Here is a 26,168-nt window from a genome sequence, read left to right as displayed (position 1 = left end):
TGGGGCTTAGGTCAGGGGAGGGGTCTGTAATTTTCCCAAAATACTAATAAAGTCTTAAACCAAAGAATGGTTTTCATCATCAGTGTGTACTCTCATACATTCGATTTCGATGATTGGTGTACTCTCACTTTGAGTGCGTAAATTCAAGGATTCAACGGTCATTAAGAATGCAAAATCGACCTAGAATGCATTCCAAGAACCACCATCAAATTGTTGTGTTCCGGGAACATAAATAATGCCTGTCCGATTAGTGATAATGTTTGCTGAGCAATAAATCTATGACTTTGAAGACGATTATTACTGAGAGTTCTTCCCTTTTCACTTTTTCTTTATAAACTTAACACGACTGCTCTTTACTGATAATTTTTTGAGCATCGACAACCAATAAAAAAACGTAAAATTGATTGATGTGCATTAGCATGTACTCGGTACAAGGTATGAAATCTCTAGAAGGAACCACCTTGAACTGAGGAAAGAAACAAAGATTGATCAATAGGTGACAGATACTAATTGTAATCTTAAATGAAAAATGAGTAAGCATAGGTGGTAAATTAACATTAATGTCAAAACGTATTGAAATGATATGTTTAAACAATTTGACAAACATACAGTTCAAGTTTACAGTTTACACCACTGGTTTTCTGATTTTATTCAATAAATGCAGCAAGACTGATTTACTCTGTCAACATCACCAGGGAGTGGGAACAATTGAATAATGCTTGCCTAGAAGCAGTTACTAACTACCAAGAAACTGTTAGTACCAAGGGAAAAGTGAAAACAAATAACTGAATAGAAACTGTAAAGAAGTTCCAGCTCTACTCTACATTTTCCTATTTGATGGATATCTTAAAAAATTATCACTACTTTGTTAACAAAGTTCACATCTTAGCTTTGGCCAGGAGAAAATCTACGGCGAATTTTCAGATACCCAAAATGTCCAGCACCTGGTGAAGAGCCCTCAAAAAGAAATGGCAAATAGCCAGTGGCATTTTTGTATCTCTTTTGAATCTGAAAAGTACAATAGAAAAACAATCAGTATCTTGGAAGGCACTAGAGAGAGAGAGAGAGAGAGAGAGAGAGTCCCTTAAATCAAGCATATTGAGCTACAATTAGTAACACTTCAATGCCAACAAATTCAGAGAATCTATGATGGCCTGCCAAAAAAGTAATCAAGTAACTGAGAACTCTTACAAGGAGAAATCATGCCCCACACATTCAAGCGGGTACCTCCATGATCATAAAGGCAAAAAAGTGGAGCCCAGGTATTCATTGGGTTGCTGCCATTATTAGATAAGGTGCCTTTTTTTTGGGGGGGGGGGGGGGGGGGTTGGGTGGGTGTGTGGAGTAGGATTGCTGCTATTATCTGGAGCTACTGTTGCATCTCCATTATGCATTGAAGCTGCAGCGGTCCTTCATCAGTCTGATTCTTCTGGCTATAAAGGGAAGTCTTATTATGGCCATTCATACGGCAATTTGTAAGATCCACTTCTCATACGCCTATGACAATTTTTGTACATGCATAAATGAATCTACATCCATTGATTGGAAACCTGTTAGGTTGATGGGTTTGGATCCAAGTAAAAGAGACTGGCCCCAAGCCTCACCATACAGAAAAGGTTACAAATAGGCTTACTTCTTGTTTCTTGGGATTTTAAATCCGAGGCCTGTAAGAGTGTCCTTCAAGATATCGGGAGTACTGAATTATAGTGATTGCCATAACTATTGATAGATAGGACTTTTGTCTTCCTCTAGGGTGTGAGCTCTACTTCCTTTTACCCCAAAAATTAGTTCTGGCTCAAAGAGGTAAAGAGTGGTGGTCGAACACATTAAGTAAAAGAGCAAACCATGAAATAAACAAATATATTTCCAATTCTTTGCCATTGATAATGTAGACTAAACAGTTTACCTCCAGAATTTGTTCACTGCTCCGTAGGCAGTTCCTCCCAATAACACAAACTGTTCCACCAGAGCCTCCCCCAGTAATCTTTGACCCAAACAAGGTTCCATTGTCATAATTAAATATTTTACTGTGCTGTATTTCCTGCACCAGTTTTACTAGCCTATCTGTTCCATCAGAACCCAGTCCACAAGCACTGTAACTGTGATGGCACTGCAATATATGCAAATTGAATGAGAAAAATATTTTACTCATCCATAAGAGATCGCTTCATTTCTTTTATTTTGATGATCATGAGGTATATTGTGTATTATTCTGAAAAATCTTATAACATTGGTTTCATTATAAAGTGTGGAAGTTGAGAATCCAGAATTTGGAACATGGGGGACATTGATAGATAGCTAGATCAAAGTGATCTTAATAATTTAGCAAAAAGCAGTCACTTAAATACCTGATACATGAGTTCTCCAAGGGAAGAAAGTTGCTCATGTGAACTCTGAGCTGTTAGAAGTGATTTAAACATGTGTGTAAAGAAACACACAGTGAGAAGTAAAATAGTCAGGCATAAAGCATGAGGGTGGCCAACATCATTTTCTGGCCCATGCAGAACGGATTCTGGTCATTACATCTATTTACACAGCTTCCACAAGATTGCAATTAATACATGTCACTTTATATCAAGAATAAACAATACTTTCTTTCCAGCTCCGGTTGCACTTGGTAGAAATTGTAATTTCAGATAATAAAACATAGGTTAACTTTCTAACAAGCAATTGCTAATCATTTCTCTTCTATTGTGTTAAGCATCATTTCTCTCTTCCCTCATATTTACCCATGTAAATAAGAAAAGAGAAAGAAGAAGAAGAAGAAGAGAAGAGAAGGAGAAGAGAAGGAAAAGAGAAGAGAGTGAGGGAGAAGCTGGTTCTCTATCTTGAGAGAGACCAGACCCAAAAAGCTTTATATATATATAACATCATTACAGGGGAAGAAAAAGAACAAACAGAGAGGAGGGGGAAGCCCTCTCGGTATTAGCGCCAGAATGTCTGACGCTAATCCTGAGAGGGGTCTTTCCCTTTTTACACTTCTAACACTCCCCCTCAAGCTGGAGCATATATATCAATCATGGCCAGCTTGTTACAAATATAATCAGACCTCCCACTTACTAGAGACTTAGTGAAAATATCAACAAGTTGTTCTCCAGTCTTGACATACTTTGTAGAGATTATGCCCTGTTGAAGTTTTTCTCTCACAAAGTGACAATCCACCTCATTATGTTTAGTTCTCTCATGAAATATGGGGTTTGAGGCTATATGTATCGCTGCCTGGTTGTCACACCACAATTGCATTGGTGTAGAGCTCTCAAACCCTAGCTCAGTCAACAATATCTTCAACCAAACCAGTTCACAGGTAGCATGGGCCATAGCTCGGTACTCTGATTCTGCACTTGATCTTGCCACTACACTGTTTCTTACTCTTCCATGAGACAAGGTTCCCTCCAACTAGGGATGTAAACGGATCGAATTCGGTCGGATATTGGTAGTATCATATTCGTATCCGATTATATTTGGACGGATTCGGATAATATCCTATCGGTTTTCGGATGGATTCGGATAATTTCCGGATAGTGATTTTTTGAATACAGGTTCTCCTAAATGGATATGAATACGGATCGAATACGATTTTTCAACTATCCGTTGACATATTTACCGTTGTTATGATGAGGATTAGGGTTGAGACTTGAGAGTTTAATAACTACCATTTCTTCTACTCTTCTTAGTCTTTTATTTTCTTACATTTTTTACTTTCGATTTTTTAATAGATATGTAATTCCATGTATCACATTGCATAAAATAATATATATAAACCAATAGCAAATCTAGAAAAAGAATCACATTATCTTAACTTATAAATTTATAAAAATAAGATAACAAAATCTAAAAAGTAACTTAAAAGGTTAGACAAACATAGAGTTATATTTCAGATATTTTATTACCGTCGGACTGCTAAACGAATCGGATAATAATCGGTCGGATAGGGGGATTATCATATTCGTATCCGATTAGTTTCGGACGGATTCGGATTCTCCCAAACGGATACGAACGCGGATCGAATACGGATTTACGAATATCCATTTACATCCCTACCTCCAACAAATACACAGTAGCCTGTAGTTGATCTCCGATCCATCAGTGATCCAACCCAATCGGCATCAGAAAATCCCTCAACTCGTGTATGGCCATGATCAATGTACACCAATCCCCGTCCAGGAGCCTTCTTCAGATATCTTAAAATCCGAATGACAGCATCCCAATGAGGTGTCCTAGGAGATGACATGAATTGACTTATAACACTGACCGGAAATGAAATATTAGGTCGAGTGAATGTCAAGTAATTCAGCTTTCCAACCAACCTTCTAGACCTTTTTGGATCATCAAGGGGATCTCCCTCATCTGAAACAAGCTTGATATTGGGATCCATTGGGTTATCAAGAGGTTTACACCCTAGCATCCCAGTCTCCGTAAGTAAGTCAAGAGTATACTTCCGCTGTGAGAGAGATATTCCCTTCCTGGATTGAGCCACTTCAACCCCTAGGAAATAATTCAACTTTCCTAAATCTTTAGTTTGAAAACTTTGTTGTAGATGAGTTTTCAAACTATCAATTCTTATAGAGTCATCACCAATAATCACAATGTCATTAACATAAACAATCAGAAAAATTCTTCTAGCACTTGTCTGATGGTAGAAGAGAGAGTAGTCACTATTGCAGCGTGACAAACCAAACTCAAGAACCACTTCTGTAAACCAGCCAAACCAGGCCCTTGGAGACTATTTCAAACCATACAAGGATTTCTTCAATCTGCAAACTAACCCAGATTCCCCCTGAGCAACAAACCCTGAAGGTTGCTCCATATACAACTCCTCTTGGAGATCTCCATGGAGGAAGGCATTCTTAACATCGAGCTGATGCAAAGACCACCGATGAGAGGCTGCAATAGAGATCAAGACCCGAACGGAGGTTAGCTTGGCAACCGGAGAAAAAGTATCTAAGTAATCGACAGCATACACCTATGCATAGCCTTTAGCCACCAAGTGAGCAAGAGATCCATCAGCATTAACCTTGATCACATAGACCCAATGACAACCAATGACAGACTTCTCAGGGGGTAGTGGAACAAGGTCCCAAGTGTGGTTATGGTCCAAAGCCTGTAATTCTTCTTCCATAACTGTCCTCCGGCCAGAAATAGATAATGCCTCTGTAATGTTCTTAGGAATAGGATGAGAAGCAACAGTGGAAAGACAGGTTTGAAAGGTAGAAGATAAACCAGAATAAGAAACATGAAAAGAAATTGGGTGTTTAACACACTGACGGGTACCTTTCCGATGTGCAATGGGTTGATCCAATCAGAAAAGATAGGAGCAGGGGTAGGATCCACAGACGGCAAAGACATGGCAGCAGCAGAGCATCAATAGGGGCAGCAACTTCTTCCCTTGGACGAGGTTCATGATGATAAACATGAATGATTGGAGGCTGAACACGAGGCGGCACAGGAGATGGAGCAACAAGAGGCTACACTGGAGGCTAAATAACACAAAGAGGAAGATCCTAATCTAAGGAAAGATCCTCAACAGGCTCATGCACATAAGTTTGAGACTCAAAGAAAGAAACATCCGCAATAATAAAATACTTACGAAGAACAGGAGAATAACAGCGATACCCCTTCTGAACACGAGAATATCCCACAAAAATGCATTTAATAGCCTTGGGATCTAACTTACAAACCAAGAGTATGGTCCCGAAAAAAGCAAACACACCTATAGACCCGTGGGGGCAAGGGGAACAAAGAGTCAGAAGGAAAGAGCAAAGCATGAGGAATGCCCCCACCTAGGATAGAAGAGGGAATCCGATTGTTAAGATAACAAGCAGTTAACGCTGCATCAGCCTAGAAAGACTTGTCCACTTTCATTTCAAAGAGAAGGGACCGAGTCACTTCCATCAAGTGACGATTCTTCCGTTCAGCCACACCATTTTGTTGGTGTGTGTCAGAACAGGAGGACTGATGAATGATCCCACGAGAGGTCATAAAATCAGAAAAAGGGGTAGAAAAATACTCCCGTGAATTATCACTACGCAACACCTTAATATAAGAGCCAAATTGATTCTTAATTTCAGCAATAAATGAAGAAAAAATTGAGAACAATTTAGAACGACTTTTCATTAAGTACAACCAAGTCACACGAGAGTAGTCATCAACAAAAGTAACAAAATATGTAAAACCCAACTTGGAAGACACACGACAAGGACCCTATACATCTGAGTAAACTAAAGAGAAGGGATGTAAGGTCTGTTTGTTGACACGAGGGGAATAACTCACACGGTGGAGTTTCCCAAATTGACACGACTCATAATCTAAAATTGAAAGAGAACGCAAACTAGGAAACAGTTTTTGCAAACTCTGTAAAGACGGATGACCAAGCGACAATGTAGCTGATGAGGGGTAGCGGTGCCCGAACAAGCAAATGAAGATGTGTCCTCAAGAAGTAAAGCCCCCCCGAGACCCTACCTCTACCAATCATCCTCTTCGTCCGCAAATTCTGAAAGACACAAGAATCAGAAAAAAAAAGTTATGGAACAGTTATAGGCATTGGTAAGTTGGCTAATAGACAAGAGATCAAAAGGAAATTTAGGTAAATATAAGACAAAAGAAAGAGACAAGGAAGAAGTGTGCTGAACAGTACCAGTGCCTCTGATTGTAGCACAGGAACCATCAGCTAAGGTAACACTCGAATGAGAAGGTTGTAAAGAGGAAAAGTTACCTGAGATGCCAGACATATGGTCTGAGGCCCCTGAATCAATAATCTAGGGCCTAGAAGTAGAGAGACACGCAGTGGCATTACCTTTCTGGACAAAAGTAGTAGTGGAAGAAATGTCCTGAGCAGCCTTGACCTGGCTGTAGTGAGCATATTCCTCTTTTGTCATAGTCAAAGTCACACTGCGGTCCTCAACAGGTACAAGTGGGGCTACAAGGTCAACACTGGCAGTGTTAGCTATCTTGGACTATTGAGGTTTGCCATGTAGCTTTCAACAATAACACTGAATGTGACCAGATTTGCCACAATGATGGCAAGTCCTTGGAGGACCAGATTTCTCAGACTTCTCAGATGAGTCATGGGTACTAGCAGAAGGTGCAGTTGCAGGGAACTTGGCAGGCTGACGACCCCCACTGTGGCCACTACTCACAAGAGTAGAACTATCACCAGAAGAGACTCGAGTAGTGTCACGAGACACAGGAAGAACTCGAGAAAAAGTGTCTGCAAGAGATGGAATTGTAACACCTCTAAAAATCTGAGACCGTACTGAGTCAAAGTCAGGGCCCAAACTGCCCAAGAAACTCATAACTGCTAGTTGCTCACGCTGTTGTTGCATCTGGGTAACATCAAAAGTAATGGGCAGCAAAGCATTCAACTCATCATACATCCTCTTAAAATCAGCAAAGTGTTAGGTCAAGGGTCGACCCTTCCTATCGACTCGATAGAACTCTTGGGAGAGTTCATAAATCCTTGAGAGGTTGTTGTGTCCAGAGTATAAAACAGCCAGATAATCCCATAGATCTTTAATAGTGTCAATATGGGTCACAAGGTCTACAATATTACTATCCATAGAATTTAACATCTGACCCAAGACACGAGCATCAACAACCTCCCAAGCATCATCATCCACGGTAGCAGGTTTCTTTCCAGTCAAGTGATGTTTCTCACCCCTTCCTGTGAGAACCAAGGTCACAATCTTGTGCCATTGCTGAAAATTCTGACTTCCTTCTAGCTTCTTAGAGGTCAGAAAATTTGGGGATGAGGATACAACCTCGGGCACAACCTTTGTATCCTTCGATGTCTCACCCATAATTACCACCAAGAAAACCCCAAAGAAATAGTAACAGCCCACAAACAAGCACTGGAGATAAAGGCAGCAGATTAACCGAAGCACAAATGGGCACTAAAGAGCCAGCGAAAAGAGTAGAGTAGATCAGCCAAACAGTACACAGCTTGGAAATATCAAGGACATTGACTCAGGCATTTAATCAAACAGTTCATAGCCCATACAACTCAAGAACATCCATAACAGTTCAAGATCAGTGACTCAAGCATTCAATCAAACAGTTGATTGCCCATAACGGTCCATAAAACTTCAATAACATCCATAACAGTCCATATCATATCACAACAGTCCCATAAAAATCGATCTAAGAATCGATATCAAGGCTGGAAATACTCCAGCAGCAGAAATCAGGTCAAAAAATGGATCCAATCACCCACAAATCCATACAAAAGACATCAAACCTGAGATGAAGGTCTGACCGATGTCTTCAAACCATTGGAGCAGCCTTCCAAACACTTCAACACTTCAGAAATAGGGTAAGATACCCCTTACAGCAGAGAAGAACCCTTGAGACTGCAAACAAAGACTGAGTAGAGCCCTCTTTCTTCAATCGATTGTGCTAGAAAGGAACTGAGAGGAAGAAAGAAATGGAAGCAAGCCCTTCTTGATCAGATTAGCTCTGATACCATGTAAATAAGAAAAGAGAAAGAAGAAGAAGAAGAGAAGAGAAGGAGAAGAGAAGGAAAAGAGAAGAGAGTGAGGGAGAAGCTGGTTTCTCTATCTTGATATATATATATATATATATATAAGATCATTACAGGGGCAGAAAAGGAACAAAAAGAGAGGAGGGGGAAGCCCTCTCGGTATTAGCCCCAGAATGTCTGATACTAATCCTGAGAGGGGTCTTTCCCTTTTTACCCTCCAACATACACTTCTAACAACCCAATATGATAAAATCCATATAAAAATGAGTGAATATGTATAATAAATCATGAGAAGAAGCATAAGAAATGAACCCATGGGTGTTGAGTATGAGGGATGCTTCGAATCCCATAATCTCAGGACACAATCTGGATAGAATTCAATGTTGTTGTATCTGGTATGGTTTTATGTCCGCAAACTTTTTGCAATAGCAGTCTGCATATCACTGAATTTATGCTTTATAACTAAAATTATCATAATAAAAAGCATTGATCGATCAATTAAATACATAACAAATTCATAAACTCATAAATCAAAATTTCATACCCAAAAAACTTTTTCAAGTAAATTCTAAGGACAACTGCTACCAAAGACTTTAGTGTTCACACCAAATATATATCGAGTATCAGACAAACACTTACATCTTACAAGTTGAAAATTGAGTAGTTACAACCAAAGATGAAAAGAAAGAACAATTACAACTACACCAAGAACTAACCTGGACACGGAACTTTTCATAGATAGGATGTTGAGCTGGTGCTTTCACTCCATAACTGTGCTTGTGATCAATTACTGTGACCGAGTCATTGTGATCGCTGTACTTCTCAAGGAATTTCTCACCAAGCATTGACTCAGGAAGCCTCTTCGCATAGACAGATTCATATCTGTGGTCCAAAATAAAGAAAACGGAAAAGAAAAGAGGTGATGCAGTTAAATTGCCTAAATGCGCTTATTTTATTGTAAATAAGCCTGGATTACTCTAATAACCCTAGTTTAAACCAAAATTGATTCTACTGAGGAGGAAGTATTATAATTTCATATAGTATTACTAAAAACCAGTGATGAAATGAATGTTCACTAGAATAATCTTAAAAATCATAAAATGCAAGAAAATGGTTAAATAACAAGAGACATTACGGTCTGAACAAAGTTTCCTTCCAGGTCAGATGCCTCTTCGTCAACCTGACCACCTCCACTTTCTGGCTATCTGCTCTTTCCGGTAGCCTGCCGGCGAACAGAATGCCTTCCCTTTCTCCCCCCTCAATCCCTGACCCTCCCTCTTGCCCTGACCCTCCCTCTGAACCGCCCCGTTGGAACTCCTTCTTCACTTCTCCTAGCAGTTCCTCCCCTTCGACTGAAGGTCTCCCTCTGCACTTTGTAGCCCCAATCGTCGTGGGATCTTCCAAACGTGCCGCCTGCTCTCCGGATGTCTTAGATGATGAAGCTAAAGTCTGGGAATCCTGTTTAGTGGGCCATTTTTTAGGATCCAGACCCTCTTTTCACATTGTCAAAGCCTCTCTCTCCCGCCAATGGAAACCTCTTGGCTCTCTTGACGTTTACCTGCTGGATAATGGCTTCTTCATCTTCAAGTTCTCTGATGAAAATGACAAAAACCGAGTGCTTGAGGGTGGGCCTTGGCAAGTTGGAAGGAAACCAATTTTTCTTCGACAGTGGCATCGCTACCTGCAGCTTCGCCGTGTTGATCTCTCCTCCATTCCTCTTTGGGTGTCGCTCCCTGGTCTCCCCCTTCACTTCTGGTGTACTGAAGGACTTAGTGCTGTCGGTTCTGTGCTGGGGAAACCTCTGTTCTCTGATATGCGAACCATGAGGAAGCTGAGACTGGCTTACGCTCGTATCTGTATTGAAGTTTCTGCTGAGGAACCTCTTCCATTGTTTATTAGTGTGAACGACGAGGAGGATCATACTTTCGAACAGGAAGTTCACTTCGATTGGAAGCCTCCCCATTGCTTAGTCTGCAAGAAATTTGGACATGATTCATCCCTTTGTGAGCCAACTGCTATTTCGCAGCCATCGGAGACTGGCCAGGAGCAAAGTTCTAAGTTGCCTCATCCAAGGGGTCGTACCAGGTTGAGAGCTCGCCGGCGCCGGAATGCTCCGACAGTAAATCAAGGCAGCATTCTTGGGTTTCCCCCTTTGTCCATTGGGCAAAACCGATTTGCAGCTCTGCGAGATGACATCCATACGGACTCTGGCCCTTACACCGTGCAGAACCTCAACTCTGCAGTCCCTCGAAGTCGCTCTCGCATGTCGCTAGCTGGAGATGACTGTGCTGCTACCTCTGATCCTCAGACTGAACCTCCTCCAGCCGCCTTGTTGTCGGCTTTGCAGCCCCTGCACCCTGATCCTGGTCAGCTACCCTGTGAATCGCCTGCGGAGGATCTCGCCTCTCCTCTGGTTTGCTCCCCTTCTCTCTTGCTTTCCTCTCCTCTTCCCGATGCTTCCCTTCCCAATGCTATTCCCCTTTCTCCCACTTTGATAGACTCAGATCCCCTTTTATCCATTTCTCCTCCAACCATCACTGTTTTACCCATTTTGCCCTCCACTAAAAAAGGCAAATCCAAAAAGAAAGAAAAGAAAGAGAAAGAGAAGAAACGTAAAAAGTCGTCCCTCTCTGGGGCCCACCCTTCCCTCTCGCCCAACTCTTCACCTATTCCTGCCGGGTCGGGTAACTGTTTACCTGACCCAGATCCTGTTGCAAACTCTTTCTCTCCTCCTTCGTCCGAACCCGAGCACATTCTTGGCTCTAACTCCTGCATCTCCCCTGCTCCTTTGATCCCAACTAATCCTTTACCCCCTGCTCCTTCGATCTCTGCAAAATCAAAACCCCCTGCATCCTCTTATAATTGAAGGCAACGCAGCTCCTTTGCTTCTCGCAGCGCTAGTGTTTTATCCCGTTTCTCTGGGACTGAGTTGCAATCCTCAAATTCTCCTCAATGAATCTTGGCATTTTGTGGAATACTCAGGGTCTCAATTCCCCTTCTAAACACGCTGCTGTTCGCTCCCACATTAGACATCTCCATGCTACTTTTTGCTGCTTACTTGAGACTCATGTCAAAGAACCAAATGCTGCTCGAATCTCAAATTCCATAGTCCCTGGTTGGTCCTTCCTTTCCAACTACTCCCACCATCCTGATGGCCGTATTTGGATCATCTGGGATCCCTCAAATCAAAATTTCTCTGATCTCCTCTTCAGCCCAATTCCTCCATCTAAGCTTCTCTGATAGCTTAAACCAATTCTCCTTTTTCTTCACTGTTACCTATGCCTTCAACTGCCCTGTGCTGAGACAAGATCTTTGGACAGACCTCTGTAACCTTGCGGGTTCCATAGATTCTCTCCCCTGGGGTGTTGGTGGTGACTTTAATGTCATCAGATATGGCTATGAAAAACAGGGAGGTGACCACTTGGATCTTGAATCAATGGCTGCTTTTAATGATTGTATCGAGGACTTGAGCTTGGATGATCTCAGATGGACAGGTCCCCCCTTCTCCTGGAGCAATAAAAGGGCTGGTCCTGTAAGAATAGCCTGCAAATTGGATCGGATTTTAGTAAATGAATCTTGGCTGACTTCCTTTCCTTCCTCCTCTGCAAATTTTGACCCCCCTGGTATATCTGATCACAGCCCCATAGCTCTATCCATCCAGCCTTATAACTCCTTTGGCCCAAAACCTTTTAAATACTTTGATATGTGGTCCAAACACCCCTCTTTCCTGTCCACAGTCAAGGATGCTTGGGACAAGCCTGTGCAAGCTTTCTCCTCCCCTCTTTTAGCCTTGGCTAGGAAGCTCAGGAATGTAAAAAATACTCTCAAATCCTAGAACCTCAGCACCTTTGGAAATGTATCCCAAAATGTCAAGGACTGCAAGGATAAGCTTGCAAATATTCAGAATCAAATTCAGATGGACAACGTCAATGATCAATTGGCTACCGATGAGAAAGCTACTGCCCTTGAATTATCTCTGCTCCTCAATCAAGAAGAAAGCTTCCTGAAGCAAAAATCCAGGATTAAGTGGCTTGAACTTGGGGATTCCAATTCAGCTTATTTTCATCGTTCTTTGAAATCAAGAACCAATCATAACTCCATAATTCAGCTAGCTGCTCCTGATGGATCTCCAGTTACCACTGTAAATGGTATCAAAGATATGGCTGTCAATTACTTCAAGAATCTCTTCTTGGGTCCTTTGGATGAGACTGAACATGTCCCTGATAATGTGCTCAACAAGTTCATCCCAAATGAACTCATTCAGTCTTTTAATGCCATTCCAAATGAGGAGAAATTATTGCTGCAATTCATTCCACCAAGCTGAATCGAGCTCCCAGGCCAGATGGATTCAGCATGGGGTTTTTCTTAGCTACTTGGGATATCATTAAGGATGATCTTATCAAAGCAATCACTAGTTTTTTCCTCAACCCCAGCCAGATCAACGAGGTGAATCACACTTTTCTTTGCCTCATTCCTAAGAAGGAAGGAGCCTCAGTGATGACTGATTTCAGGCCCATAGCCCTCTGCAACCTGATCAACAAATTTATAGCTAAGATCCTTGCTTCCAGGCTCAAGAAAGTGGTGGATCTGCTAGTTAGTGAGAACCAGTCAGCCTTCATCCCGGGTAGAAGTATTTGTGATAACATCCTTCTTTGCAATGAGATTGTCAGAGAATTTGACAGGAAAAACCATTCCCCAGCTGCTCTTATGAAGATTGATATTCACAAAGCCTTTGACTCTCTGAGATGGGATTTTATAGCAAATGTCATGAACAAAATGAGATTTCCAGCAGTCTTCATTCATTGGATCCACTGCTGCATCTCCACTCCAAAGTTCTCGTTCTTATTAATGGCAGCCCAAGAGTATTTTGGCTCCACTGTAGGGATTCGACAAGGCTGTCCTCTTTCTCCCTACCTCTTCACCTTAGCCCCGGAATTCCTATCCAGGGAAATTCAGCTTTGACGACGAATCTCATCTCTCCCATTCCCAAATGCAAAACCCTCAAACTCTCACATTTGGCTTTTGCTGATGATCTCATAATCTTCTCCAAGGCCTCCATCACCTCTTTTGAGTCCATCATGAACTGTTTGCAGCACTTTAAAGCTTTATCAGGGCTCCGCATCAACCCCCATAAGTCCCTTCTCTTCGTAGCTGGTGTCCCGGATGATTTCAAGGCTGCTTTGAAGGATATTTGTGGCTTCAGTATTGGTCATCTCCCAGTGAAGTACTTGGGCCTGCCTATGATTCCAGCAAGACTTTCGCCCCATCACTGCACTCCTATGCTGGATCTTATCAGGAAGCGTCTACAACTCTGGAAGGGCAAGCTTCTCTCCTATGCAGGCCGATTGGTTCTTGTCAAGTCTGTTCTCCAAGCCTCCTACATCTACTGGTCGGGTATCTATGGCTTGCCTCAGTCCACCATTTAGTCTTTGGAGACCCTCATGGCTTCTTTCCTTTGGAAAGGCACTGATGCCACTAGATTCCTCCGGCCTATCAGCTGGAACTTGATTTGTCATCCTTTAGAGGAAGGAAGTTTGGGAATTAGAAGGATCAAAGATGTGAATTCTGCTGGCATTATCAAGCTTCTTTGGAAGATTGTTTCTAGGGCCAAAAGTATTTTGGTGGATTGGATATATTCAGGTCTTCTCCGCTCAGACTCTATTTGGTCGGTCCAAATACATTCAGATGCTTCTTGGACCTGGCACAAGATTCTTGAGAATAGAGTTCTGACTCTTGGATTTATATGTTCTCACATTGGTAATGGGAATACCACCTTGCTCTGGCTGGACCACTGGCATCCTATGGGCATTCTGCTTCACCAAGTTACCCCTAGAATGATTTATGACTCGGGGCTTCCTAGAAATGCTTTGGTGGCTGATATTCTAAATGAAGATGGATGGGACCCCCCTGACTCCACTTCCCCTACTCTTACTTCTATTTGGGCTCTCCTTCCTACAATCTCCAGAAGACCTTTCATCAGGGAAGATTGTGTCTCTTGGATGCCTAGCACTTCGGGAAAGTTCAGCACTAAATCAGCTTGGGACCTTGTCAGATCTAGCCTTCCGCTTGTTCCTTGGAGGAAACTTGTCTAGTACAAGCACCACATTCCAAGACACAGCTTCACGGTCAGGAGAGTCTTATCCAACTGCCTCCCAACACAAGCTTTCCTCAGACACCGGCACATTATGGTCTCCCCCAACTGTGGCCTTTGTTGGAATGGGACTGAAGATACAAATCACCTCTTCTCTGGCTGCCCCTTCACTCGCTCTGTCTGGAAAGGCATCCTTTCCAAATGCTGGCCGTCAAACAGGAGGATTCTTCCTTTTGATTGTGAGTGGATTTGGGTTGATATAACTTTTGGTGGCTCTACTATCTATGATATGATTGGGAGATCGGCTTTCTCGACGGCTATCAACCACATTTGGATGGAGAGAAATCTTAGCAAATGGACCTCCAAATCGAGATCTACCAACCAGATTTGGGATTCCATCTCTTTTGAAATCAAAACTAAAATTAGTTTAGCTGCTCCCTCTACTTGTATTGACACCCCAAGGAACAGATTCATTGTTGTATCCTGGGGCCTTTCTTCTATCACCCTTACGCCAGCGGGCTCCGCTGTTTGAGCCTTTTCTGTTGGTCCTTGTCTCTTGTTTCTTCCCTCCTTTTTGAGGGCTGCTTTTAGTAATGAATTTTTTATTCAACCAAAAAAAAAACGAGAGACATTACCTATGTGGCTAAAGGTTACACAAGGAATCCAATGAAGCTTCAGCTTCAAGATGTTCAACATCATCCTCTTCAAATTCATCACGGTTAATCCCATTACCATCCACTAGCTGGTGAGAAATCTCACTTGACAATGAACGGAATAGTAGTGAAGATGCCATAGACTTAATCATCTTCCGACCCATAAAGGCACCTATTCTCACAGATCCATAGTCAGTGCCACCGACACTGCAAATGTTTCCAATAAAAAAATTAGTGATATACAAGAGAAATGATAAACCAAAAAGTCATTTAATTTGTTGCAATATGTTCCAATAAAACACCTATGGTATTTTAGTCTTCTTTGGACAATATAACTGGAAATTAAAAAAACATTACATAAAATGCGTGATCACAATCAAATAGTGCCATTCTGGCTGTTATCATACATATCATTGCAAGGAAACCACTTCAACCAAAATCATCCAAAATCCCTAGTTTGCTGAATTCTTCCTCCATACAATTAATAGAACTACTTCTAACAGATTAGATTACTCTAGTTGCATTTAATTACAAATTAGAGTAATTTGAAGAGAAAGCATAATATAGAGATCACACCTGTGTCTTATTCCAGAATCAATGCCCCAAAATCGTACATGAGGAGGAATGTCAACAAGACCTATTACTTCAGCAGGCTGAATGGAATTCAAAAACAATTTGATGTTAGTGTTTCACATTTAGAAGAGAGTAAAGAAGGTTATGACTTACAGAGCGTACCTGGCAGATCATTGCAAGAAGTTTATTGGCTTCACCACATGCTGATGTCATCTGGTCCATTACACCACAGGGAGCACCAACGACATGATTCTCCACCTGCAAGGTAAGAAATCAGATGCCAATCTATGTATTTTTCTGAAAATTCTTTTAGGCAAAGAGTTGTGCATATGTTCGTGCCTTTTGACAAAGCAATGCAAGATCTCTCGGGGTGATGTTCAATCCTAGAGAAAAAAAGAGACCCAGGTCAAGTTATTTTCTGTGAGGCAGAATATAAGCATCTACACATATTGCTGTGGGATAACATGATCTAAGGATTGTAGATGAAAAATTAAAGAATGTGCTAGTTTTCATAACTGCTTTTTGTTTGCACAGAAATTTAATATTAACTGCAGAGTGCAGATGGTTAGTGTTAGAAGTAAGGGAGAGAGGGGGAGTCGTGAATAGGGAATAGCGTCAGCCCCTATTCACGATTCCCCTATGTTGGGGGTATTTTTGTCTCTTGGTGTTATTTGTCTTTTACCCTATTTAATAATATGTTTTTGGGGCAGTCCTTCTTACGGCTGCAGTCCCAATTGTGCAGTTCTTCTTTCTCCTCCTCTCTTCTTCTTTCTTCTTCTTCCTCTTCACTTAGTCTAATATGGTATCAGAGCTAGGACTGTAGGAGTCAATTTAACATCCTCGAACCTTCTCCATTCTCTTCGTTTGGATCAAAACAAGGTTGCGACATTGGAGACCTAAAGCTTTGAGGATTTTCGTGATCTTACTGTGAAGGGGATGCAGCACCCTATGCTGCAACTTTGTGGAACTGTTTGAGACTAGTTCATGTCTACATAAAAGAACTAGGTCTCAATTTTTGGTATGTATGAAGGTTAAGATCGATTCAGGTGCTGTTTTGAGATTTGGACACTGATATTGTTCTTTTTTCTGAATCGATTTATTGGAGGGTATTTATTTTGCTGGCTGGTGTATTGGTTTCACTACAAAAATCAATTCCAGAATTTTTCGTGGTTGATTGAAGCTCTTATCTTCTTGCTGGCTGGTGTTTGTTGGTTGTGAGTGATTGAAGATCATATCACCCTGCTGTCCTACAGTTACAGAACTGTTTGCAATTTCAGAAGTGTTTGCAAGTTGAGAAGTGCTTGCTGTCCTCTGTCCAAGACTGCTCTGTGAAGATTCAAGGTGTTTAGTTAAGCATGGGTGATGCAAAGACGACTGTGACTGAATTGTCCTCCTCTTCTCATCGCATTACCGAAAGGAAACTTGAAGGGATTTCTAATTTTCAGCAATGGAAAAAGGTGGTTCGATTGGCCTTGACGGGGCGTGATCAGCAGGATCATCTCACAAAGCCAAAGCCTGAAGGAGACACGACATGGGATACAGTGGATGCACGAATATTGAGTCAGATGTTGAACTCAATGGATAATCAGATTGCAGACCTAGTTACTCACATTGACACAGTAAAGGATTTATGGGTGAATGTCCTCTATTCTGGGAAGGACAACTTGTCTCGGATTTATGACCTGTCCCAGCCATTTTATAAAGTGGATCAGAAGACTCTAAGTGTAACCCAATATTTTGAGGAATTCAAGCGACTATATGAGGAGCTGAATTCTATTCTTCCTCTCACGTCTGATGTGAAGGAGATGCAGCAACAGCGAGAGCAGCTAGCTGTTATGGTATTTTTGGGTGGACTTCGAAAAGAATTTGAACCAGTACGGTCTCAAATTCTTGGTGTGGATAGAGTCACCACAGTTCTAGAAGCTCTTTCTCGCCTGTTACGGGTTTCTCGTGAGAACAGCCAAGATTCCACTCAAGGTAATGAGAGTTCAGCACTTGCAGCCTTTCCCAACCGTGGGCCTAGTGGTGGGACAGGTACTGGCAGCAGTAGTGGTGGCCGTGGTCGTGGGGCAGGGAACAGTAAAGCACCCACATCCGGTACTTCAGAGACTTCAGGACAGGTGCGCACTTGTCATTATTGTGGCAGAGCTGGTCACATTCAGTGCTTTTGTTTTATGCTTCATGGTAAACCACCTTAGTTTGCAAATTCAGCCAGCAATGATCCGAGGTTACCCCTCCTTCTAAGCCTGAGGGTAAAACAGTGACTATGTCTGATGAAGACTATGAGCGGTTTACGCAATTTCAGAATTCTCAGTCATCTCCGTTCTCCACTGCTACCCTAGTTCAGCCATGTAATGCTATTGCATGCCTATCATCTACTTTTCGTCCGTGGATCATTGATTCAGGTGCTTCAGACCATATGACTGGAGCATCAGGTATCTTTTATTCATTTCGTGAATCTTCTTCTGATGTTGTGTTAGCCGATGGGTCTCTTGCTAAAGTTCGGGGTACAGGCACTGTGCATGTTACCCCCTCTTTGTCGTTGTCTTTCGTTTCTTACTTGCCCAAATTTCCTTTCAATTTATTATCTATTCGCGAATTTACCAAAGCTAACAATTGTTCGGTTACCTTTATTCCTGATTATTGTGAGTTTCAGGATCTCCAGTCGAGGAAGACGATTGGTAGAGGTCGCGTATCTGGGGAATTGTATCTTCTTGACGACGCATCCACTGTGGCGTGTTCGAGTGTGGCACTTCCTCATCAGATTCACTGTCGTTTGGGTCATCCTTCATTGCAGAGTTTGAAGATTTTAGATAGTCGATTTCAGTCCTTGTCTAGTTTGCAGTGTGAGTCTTGTCAGTTTGGGAAACTTCACCGTGTAAGTTATCCCCCTCGAGTCAGTAATAGGGCTGTCCAACCCTTTTCTTTAGTTCATTCGGATGTGTGGGGTCCATGTCCTGTTTCGTCTGTGTTGGGTTTTCGTTACTTTGTCACTTTTGCAGATGACTTTTCCAAAGTTACCTGGATTTATTTAATGAAGGATCATTCTGAATTATATTCCATTTTCTGTACTTTTGTGCTTGAAATTCAGAATCAATTTACTACTTCTTCGAAGTAACAATGCAAAAGAAGATTTTTCTGCTCCCTTTAATGAGTTTATGGTTCAACATGGGATCATTCATCAGTCCTCTTGTGTGGATACACCTCAACAAAATGGTGTAGCTGAGAGGAAGAACAAACATTTGATGGAAGTTACTCGATCTTTTTTATTTGAGATGAAAGTGGCTAAAGTTTTTTGGGCTGATGCTGTTTTGACTACGTGTTATCTTATTAACCGCATGCCTTCTTCCGTTTTGAGTGGTGGCATTCCATATTCTTTGTTGTTCCCTTCCCATCCGTTGTTTGTCTTAACACCACGTGTTTTTTGGTGTATTTGTTTTATTCGGGATCATCGTCCTGGTCGCTCTAAGTTGGATCCTAGAGCTCTTAAATGTCTTTTAGTGGGGTATTCTAAAACCCAAAAGGGTTACTGGTGTTATTCTTTTGATCTGCGAAAGTACTTTGTTACCGCTGATGTCTCATTTTTTTTAATCTACTCCATTTGTTGCATCCTTGTTGCCTGCTTCGGAGATGGACGATGATCTCCCTCTTTATGTTGTCGATACTTCTTCTCTTGTGCAGGATCCTTTGCCTACGGTGCCACCTCCTACCAAACCACTGGATGTTTTTCATCGTCGCCCACCTGATGCACCAACACATCGCATTACACCTATGGAGAGATACAGTACCCAAGCAGCACCATCTACCACGTTATCCTTGCCTTCAGATTCTACTTCAAGTACTTCCTCCTCTGTTACTGTACCTCCTATTTCTGATCTTGATGTTCCTATTGCTACCCGTAAGGGGGTTCACAGTTGTACCCAGCACCCTATTGATCGTTTTGTGTCCTATGCTCGTTTGTCCTCTTCTTTTGTTGCTTGTTTATCTACTATTGACAGTTATCCTATTCCTAAGTCAGTGGTAGAAGCCTTGGCTCACCCTGGGTGGAGGGCTGCCATGACTGAGGAATTATCTGCTCTGAAGGCCAATCAGACATAGGAGCTTGTTTCTTTACCCTCTGGTAAGTCTGCTATCGGTTGTCGCTGGATCTTTGTGGTGAAGGTTAATCCTGATGGGTCTGTGGCTCGGTTGAAGGCCCATCTTGTTGCAAAGGGCTATGCCCAGGTGTATGGTGTGGACTATCTGGATACTTTCTCTCCGGTTGCAAAGCTTACTTCTGTCCGCATTTTAATTTCCTTGGCTGCTATATACATCACTGGTTATTATTTCAGCTAGACGTCAAGAATGCGTTCTTGCATGGGGACTCCTGGTTTTGTTGCTCAGGGGGAGTCTGGTAAGGTGTGTAAGCTGAGGAAATCTTTGTATGGGCTGAATCAATCACCACGAGCTTGGTTTGGCTGCTTTACAGATGTTGTGTTGGAGTTTGGTTTGACTTGGTCTGAGAGTGATCACTCAGTGTTTTTTAGGCAGTCAGATGTAGGGAAGATATTTTTGGTAGTTTATGTAGATGATATTGTTATTACAGGGGATGACTCTTTAGGTATTGAGAGCTTGAAGACATATTTGGGACAGCAATTCCAGACTAAGGACCTGGGACGACTAAAGTACTTCTTGGGTATTGAGGTAGCTCACTCAAGGAAAGGGATTTCGCTCTCACAGCGAAAATATGTGCTTGATTTACTTTCAGAGACAGGATTACTGGGCTCTAGGCCTTTGGATATTCCTATGGATCCAAATGTGAAACTCATGGCAGAGGATGGGGATGTTCTGGCTGATCCAGAGAAGTATCAAAGGCTTGTAGGGAAACTCAACTATTTGACTGTGACTAGACCTGACATCTCTTTTCCTGTCAGTGTACTGAGTCAATTTATGTCTGCTCCTAGGACAGTTCATTGGGAGGCAGTTATAAGGGTGTTAAGATATATTAAGAAGGATCCAGGCCGTGGTCTCTTGTATTCTAATCATAGTCATAGAAGGATTGAAGGATTTACGATGCAGATTGGGCGGGATCTCCTATTGATAGAAACTCTACTTCGCTACTTGTGGGAACCTAAGGAAGAATTGTGTCTGTTAGAGCTGGAACCTTGTTTAAACATGGAAGAGTAATGATTCTCATGCATTGTGTAGCTGAATCGTGTTTAGAAGCGAAACACTTGAGGTCGGATATCTGGGCTCATGGCTCATGGCACTTTTGAACTTTCTGAGATTAAACAATTGATGACGGAACTTGGATTTGGTTCGTGAGAAGCTGCAGCAAGGGATTATTTCCCTCGCCATATATTCGCACTGGGGAGCAACTTGCTGATTTGTTCACCAAGTCTTTAGGAAGTATGAGAGTGAATTACATTTGTACCAAGCTGGGCATGATTAACATCTATGCTCCAGCTTGAGGGGGAGTGTTAGAAGCAAGGGAGAGAGGGGGAGTCGTGAATAGGGAATAGCGTCAGCCCCTATTCATGATTCCCCTATGTTGGGGGTATTTTTGTCTCTTGGTGTTATTTATCTTTTACCCTATTTAATAATATGTTTTGGGGGCAGTCCTTCTTACGGCTGCAGTCCCAATTGTGCAGTTCTTCTTTCTCCTTCTCCTCTCTTCTTCTTCCTCTTCACTTAGTCTAATAGTCAGCAATTTGCCCAATTAACATGATAAGTCCCTACATTCTCCTTTGTATATTCTTTCTTTTTGTTTCTTTGTCCTGCCCCCTCCTGGGGTAAGGTAATACATATTATTCACCCAAAAAAAAATAAACATGATAAGTCCCTACATGCACCTTATCTGAGGGAACTTCCTCAATGTGCAATCTGCCAAGTAATAGCTGTTACAAGCAGAAAGTTTATAAATGCACCACTTTCTTCATCTAACGTTTTTTTTTATGCTTATTAAACTTTCAAAGTGGCCCCTCAAATTGTGTAAATTTTCAGATTTCAAGACATTTAAGAGGACCAGTAATTAATCCCATGATGTTTGTTACTTCCTGGAGCTTGAATTGTTTATTTTCCATTCCAGTCTCACCCATGGACCAAACTAACATTGGTACTTATGATAACAATACTAGTGGAAGCACTCTGATGCTTGGATGAATTTCAACTAAATTATTTAGAACCTGGCACAATGAATGGTGATGCAGGAAAAGCAGCAGCAAGTTCTACAGAAAAGAGAGAAAATCAACAAAGCTAGGAAACAAAACGGGGCTGTAATTTGCTATGGGCATGATGAATGTGTTTAGATGATTACTTAAAAAAAATTTCTTCAGAATAAGTGTAGTGTGTGGTGACTTTTTTGAATAGAATGCTTTCACAAAAGCAAGAGGGACATAAGCGTTCAACACTAAACACGTGATGGATTAATCTACAACATCTAGATGGATGTATCTTTTATGTGATATCTATACTTGGCAAACGCGATTTAGGTGGTCACAGGTTCGAGTCTGGAAACAGCCTCTCTGCAAAAGCAGGGGTAAGGCTGCGCACATTATGACCCTCCCCAGACCCTGCAGTGGTGGGAGCATCGTGCACAGGGTACACCCTTATTTTTTTTTATTCTATACTTGGAAAGCGAGATTTAGTATTTGATTACATACAAGACACTATACAAAATTCACAGCATAAATTACTGTAAATGATGCAGGAGAATCTTGGACCGGGCCGATCCAACTGGTGCACTACCTTGGACCGACCCAAACCCAGTTGAACCGGGTCCAGATTGAGTGTTTGGATCTAGTAGGATTTTAGGAATTTATCTTATTTGGGGAAATAATCTTTTTTAGTTTATTTTATTTTAGAACTTAGTTATGTAGGATATTTGATTTTTGAATTGTTTTAGTTTTCCTCTTTAGATAAGTTTTAGTTAGAGGGTGAGTTTTTTTTTTTTAGGAGTCTTTTATTTTTCTTTATATCTGATGTAATCCCCATCATTGACAGAGTGAAAGAATGAATTGAAAAGTGAGTTTGTGCGTGTGCACTCCCCCCCCCCCCCCCAATCATTCTACTGCTTCTTCTTCTCAAGGTTTCTTCTCTTCCCCCCTGCAATTCCAATTTCTTCCTAACTTTTCCTCTTCTCCTTCCCAGTCCCCCATTATTTGGTATCCCCCCCCCCTCCTTCTAATGCTTCTTCTTCTCACGGTTTCTTCTCTTCCCCCTTGCAACCCCAATTTCTTCCTAACTTTTCCTCTTCTCCTTCCAAGATTCTCCTGCATCAGTAAAGAATTCCAGAACCTGTAACCAGTGCCTGGCAAAGAGAAGAGAGAAGATAGAAAGAGATTAAGGGAGAAGAAGAGAGAACAACGGGAGAAAAGGGCTGTGCAATAGATTGTCTATCGTAGCAGCCAACGTATATTTATATTAAACGAAAACAGAATTACAAAAGGATAATAACTCTTACCTAGTTAAGCCTATAGCCTAAACAAGAAACTTACTTAGACAAGGAAACTAACTGTAACAAAATCGGGTTTGGACCCGAGGCCCATACCCGCGCCCACTTAGTGCAGCTGTGGGTCAAGAGGGCCCACTAGGGTTAGGGTTAGAGGAAGGGGGCCAAATGGTGGTCCCCCCATTTATATATATTGAATGAGAGGGAGAAGCGCATACACAACAATTGAATTGCCGCTCCTCTCATTCCCATGTTCCCTCTCCCTCACTCTCTCTCTCAGCTTGCTCTCTCTCTCCACCGTGAGTGTGTTCCCAAGAGGCTTCCATCACTGCCTCTGGTCTTGGAGTGTGGATGACCAAGTTGTCTCGATCATCTATCGAGTGCACCGCCGCGAGTAAGTCGCTCTCTTCCACTGTTCATTCGGTCGTCAATCAAGAATGTCTCGATCCTCTTCTGCTGCGTTGTGTATATCACGCTACGAAGGTAACGATCGATATCCTCTTTCTTTTGTTTTTATAGTAACAATTAAAGACATAAAGCAATAAAGGAAACCACGATAGGGGGACTCCCACTATCGTGTTACATATTTTAACACTCCCCCTAAAGATGGAGTATACATGTATCAAAGGAAACCTCCATCTTGGACCAACAAGAACAGATATGAAAGGCAGCACCAGTCTTGAACACATGTTGTAGTCATAGATGCCAACGACTCAAAGCAACACTCCAATCAATAAATTCATCAACAATAGCGGTCCAAACAAATCCAATCAGCAACAGCAACACACAAACACCAAAAGCTTTTCCCAAGGAAGACAACAAAATGCAGCACCCAACGACTACATCAAACGTCCTTCCCAACGAAGGCAACAAAATGCAAGTAGTAACCTCCTCAAACAAAGACAGATAAAAGTGCAACTCCAATGGCTACACGCAAGGTACTAAAACTCGGGTCTCGATGCCAACTCGACTCTTGGAAAAACCGAGACGAGTTGAGATCTCGCCGAGTTGGCGCATTTTTTTTTTTTCAACTCGAAGCCTCAACTTTGGATCAACCCGAGATCTGGACCCGAGATCCGAGATCTGAGATCTTGCCGAGATATGTCGAGTTTTGTCCAATTAGGTAAGGTATTTAAGTGGTAGGTGGGTTAAAATAAAGGGTCGAAACCGAGATCCAACCGAGATCCAACCAAGATCCGAGATCTCGCCGAGATAATGCACTTTTGAAACTCGCAGGCAATCTCGCCTCAGGATTTCGAAAATCCAAGAAACTCGGCGAGATCTTGCCGAGATCTTGCGAGTTCTCGAACCTTGGCTACACGAAGCAGTAACCTGCTCAAACAAAGACAGATAAAACTGCAAACTCCAACGGCTACACAAAAACCCATAAAAGTACAACTCCAGTGATTACACAAAAGCCCATAAAAGTGCAGCTCCAATGACTAAACAAAAGCCATAAAAGTGCACCTCCAATGGCTACACAAAAGCCTATCTTGAGGAAGGCACTCCAACAACAATCGCAACTCATTCCCTAGTCTCAATCAGACTCACTCTTGAGCTCCAAATCTCAGATAAAATTGCTTGCAGTAGACATCTTCACAGGTAGTAAACATCTTCAATCTCCCCCTCAAGTGTAGCATTACATTTGAACAAATAACAAACAATAATCAACATCTCAAAGGACGGGCATCTCAACAAATCTTATAAGCATGAGTACCAACAAATAAGATCCCAATAAATTAATCTTCAATTACCCCCACACGATTACAAAAAAAATCCCAATAATAATTCCCAACCTCCCCCTCATGGTAAAATGCTAGACAAGCACAATCATCACTCCATGCAAATTCTAAAATTAATCAATGCAATCACTGGTTGAGTCCAAGAAAATGTATCAAATAATGTAATCTAGGTTTCAAAAACCTGGTTCGAATCATTGGATCCACCAAATCAACAAAACGATAGGCATTAAAAGATAATGGCAGTTTCATAAATAATCAGAATTTTTTTTAAGGGCTATTGGTAAATAAGAAAGTAATGGGTCATGAAGGGCTATCGGTCGACTTCACCGCCTCCGTCCACCGCGACCATCTTTGGTCGCCGTGCTGCTTTCATAGCGACCCATTCTTGGTCCCCGTGCCTCCTCGCAGTGAGTCGCGACCTCTCGGTTGCCCTCACTGCTGCCTTTGTGACCCTTGGTCACTGTGCCTACTGCTTCTGCTGGCCTCCTCCTTGCCGCCTTCTCTGGCGTGACCTCCCTTGGTTGCCGCACAGCCATCCTCCAGCCTCCTCTACTACCGCTGCCGCCCTTTCTACCGCGACCCCTCTCAGTCACCGCACCGCCGTCTGATGGCCTTCTCCGTTGCCACCTTCATCGCCGTGATCCTTAGGTCGCCGCACCTCCTAGATGACCTCCTTGTCGGTGCCGCCGCAACCCATCAGGTTGCTGTGCCTATGCCGCCAACCCTTTACCGCCGGTGTTGACTTCTCGCAGTGATTCATACAGTCGCTGCGCCTTCTCCGCCACCGGTGTTGCTGCTGATTGGTTATTGCCCCTAGACCCGTATCTCCTCGGTCACCATGGGCGACGAAAATACCAGTACACTCTCTTTAGGCACCATTGTGGGATAACCTCTGGGTCGATCCAGTATTAATGGCAATGACACTCTCCAACCTGGTCCCATCAAACTGACTAGTCAAAAATATCATACTTGGTCACGGACATGTCTTCTCACACTCCGTGGACACAACTATTCTAGCCTTGTTACAGGCAACACTTCTATAGAGATGCTGATTGGGCTGGTTCTCCTGACCTCAAGTCTATCTCTGGGTACTGTACTTTTGTAGGTGACAATCTTGTCACTTGGCACAGTAAGAAGCAGAATGTGGTAGCTCGTTTAGTGTTGAAGCAGAATTTCGTGCTATGGCACAAGGTATTTATGAGTT

The 26,168-nt window shown here is 42.2% G+C and overlaps 1 pseudogene; it reads right to left on the bottom strand.

Annotated features, from left to right (window-relative positions):
* Nucleotides 1-823: 823 nt before the first annotated feature.
* LOC122660250 overlaps nt 824-26,168 on the bottom strand; it is a 104,373-nt pseudogene continuing 79,028 nt past the window's right edge.

The sequence above is a fragment of the Telopea speciosissima genome, chromosome 4 (assembly GCF_018873765.1).
Source record: "Telopea speciosissima isolate NSW1024214 ecotype Mountain lineage chromosome 4, Tspe_v1, whole genome shotgun sequence".
NCBI lineage: Eukaryota > Viridiplantae > Streptophyta > Magnoliopsida > Proteales > Proteaceae > Telopea > Telopea speciosissima.
The sequence above is the reverse complement of the archived record's forward strand: the minus strand, read 5'-3'. Positions and strand labels throughout refer to the sequence as shown.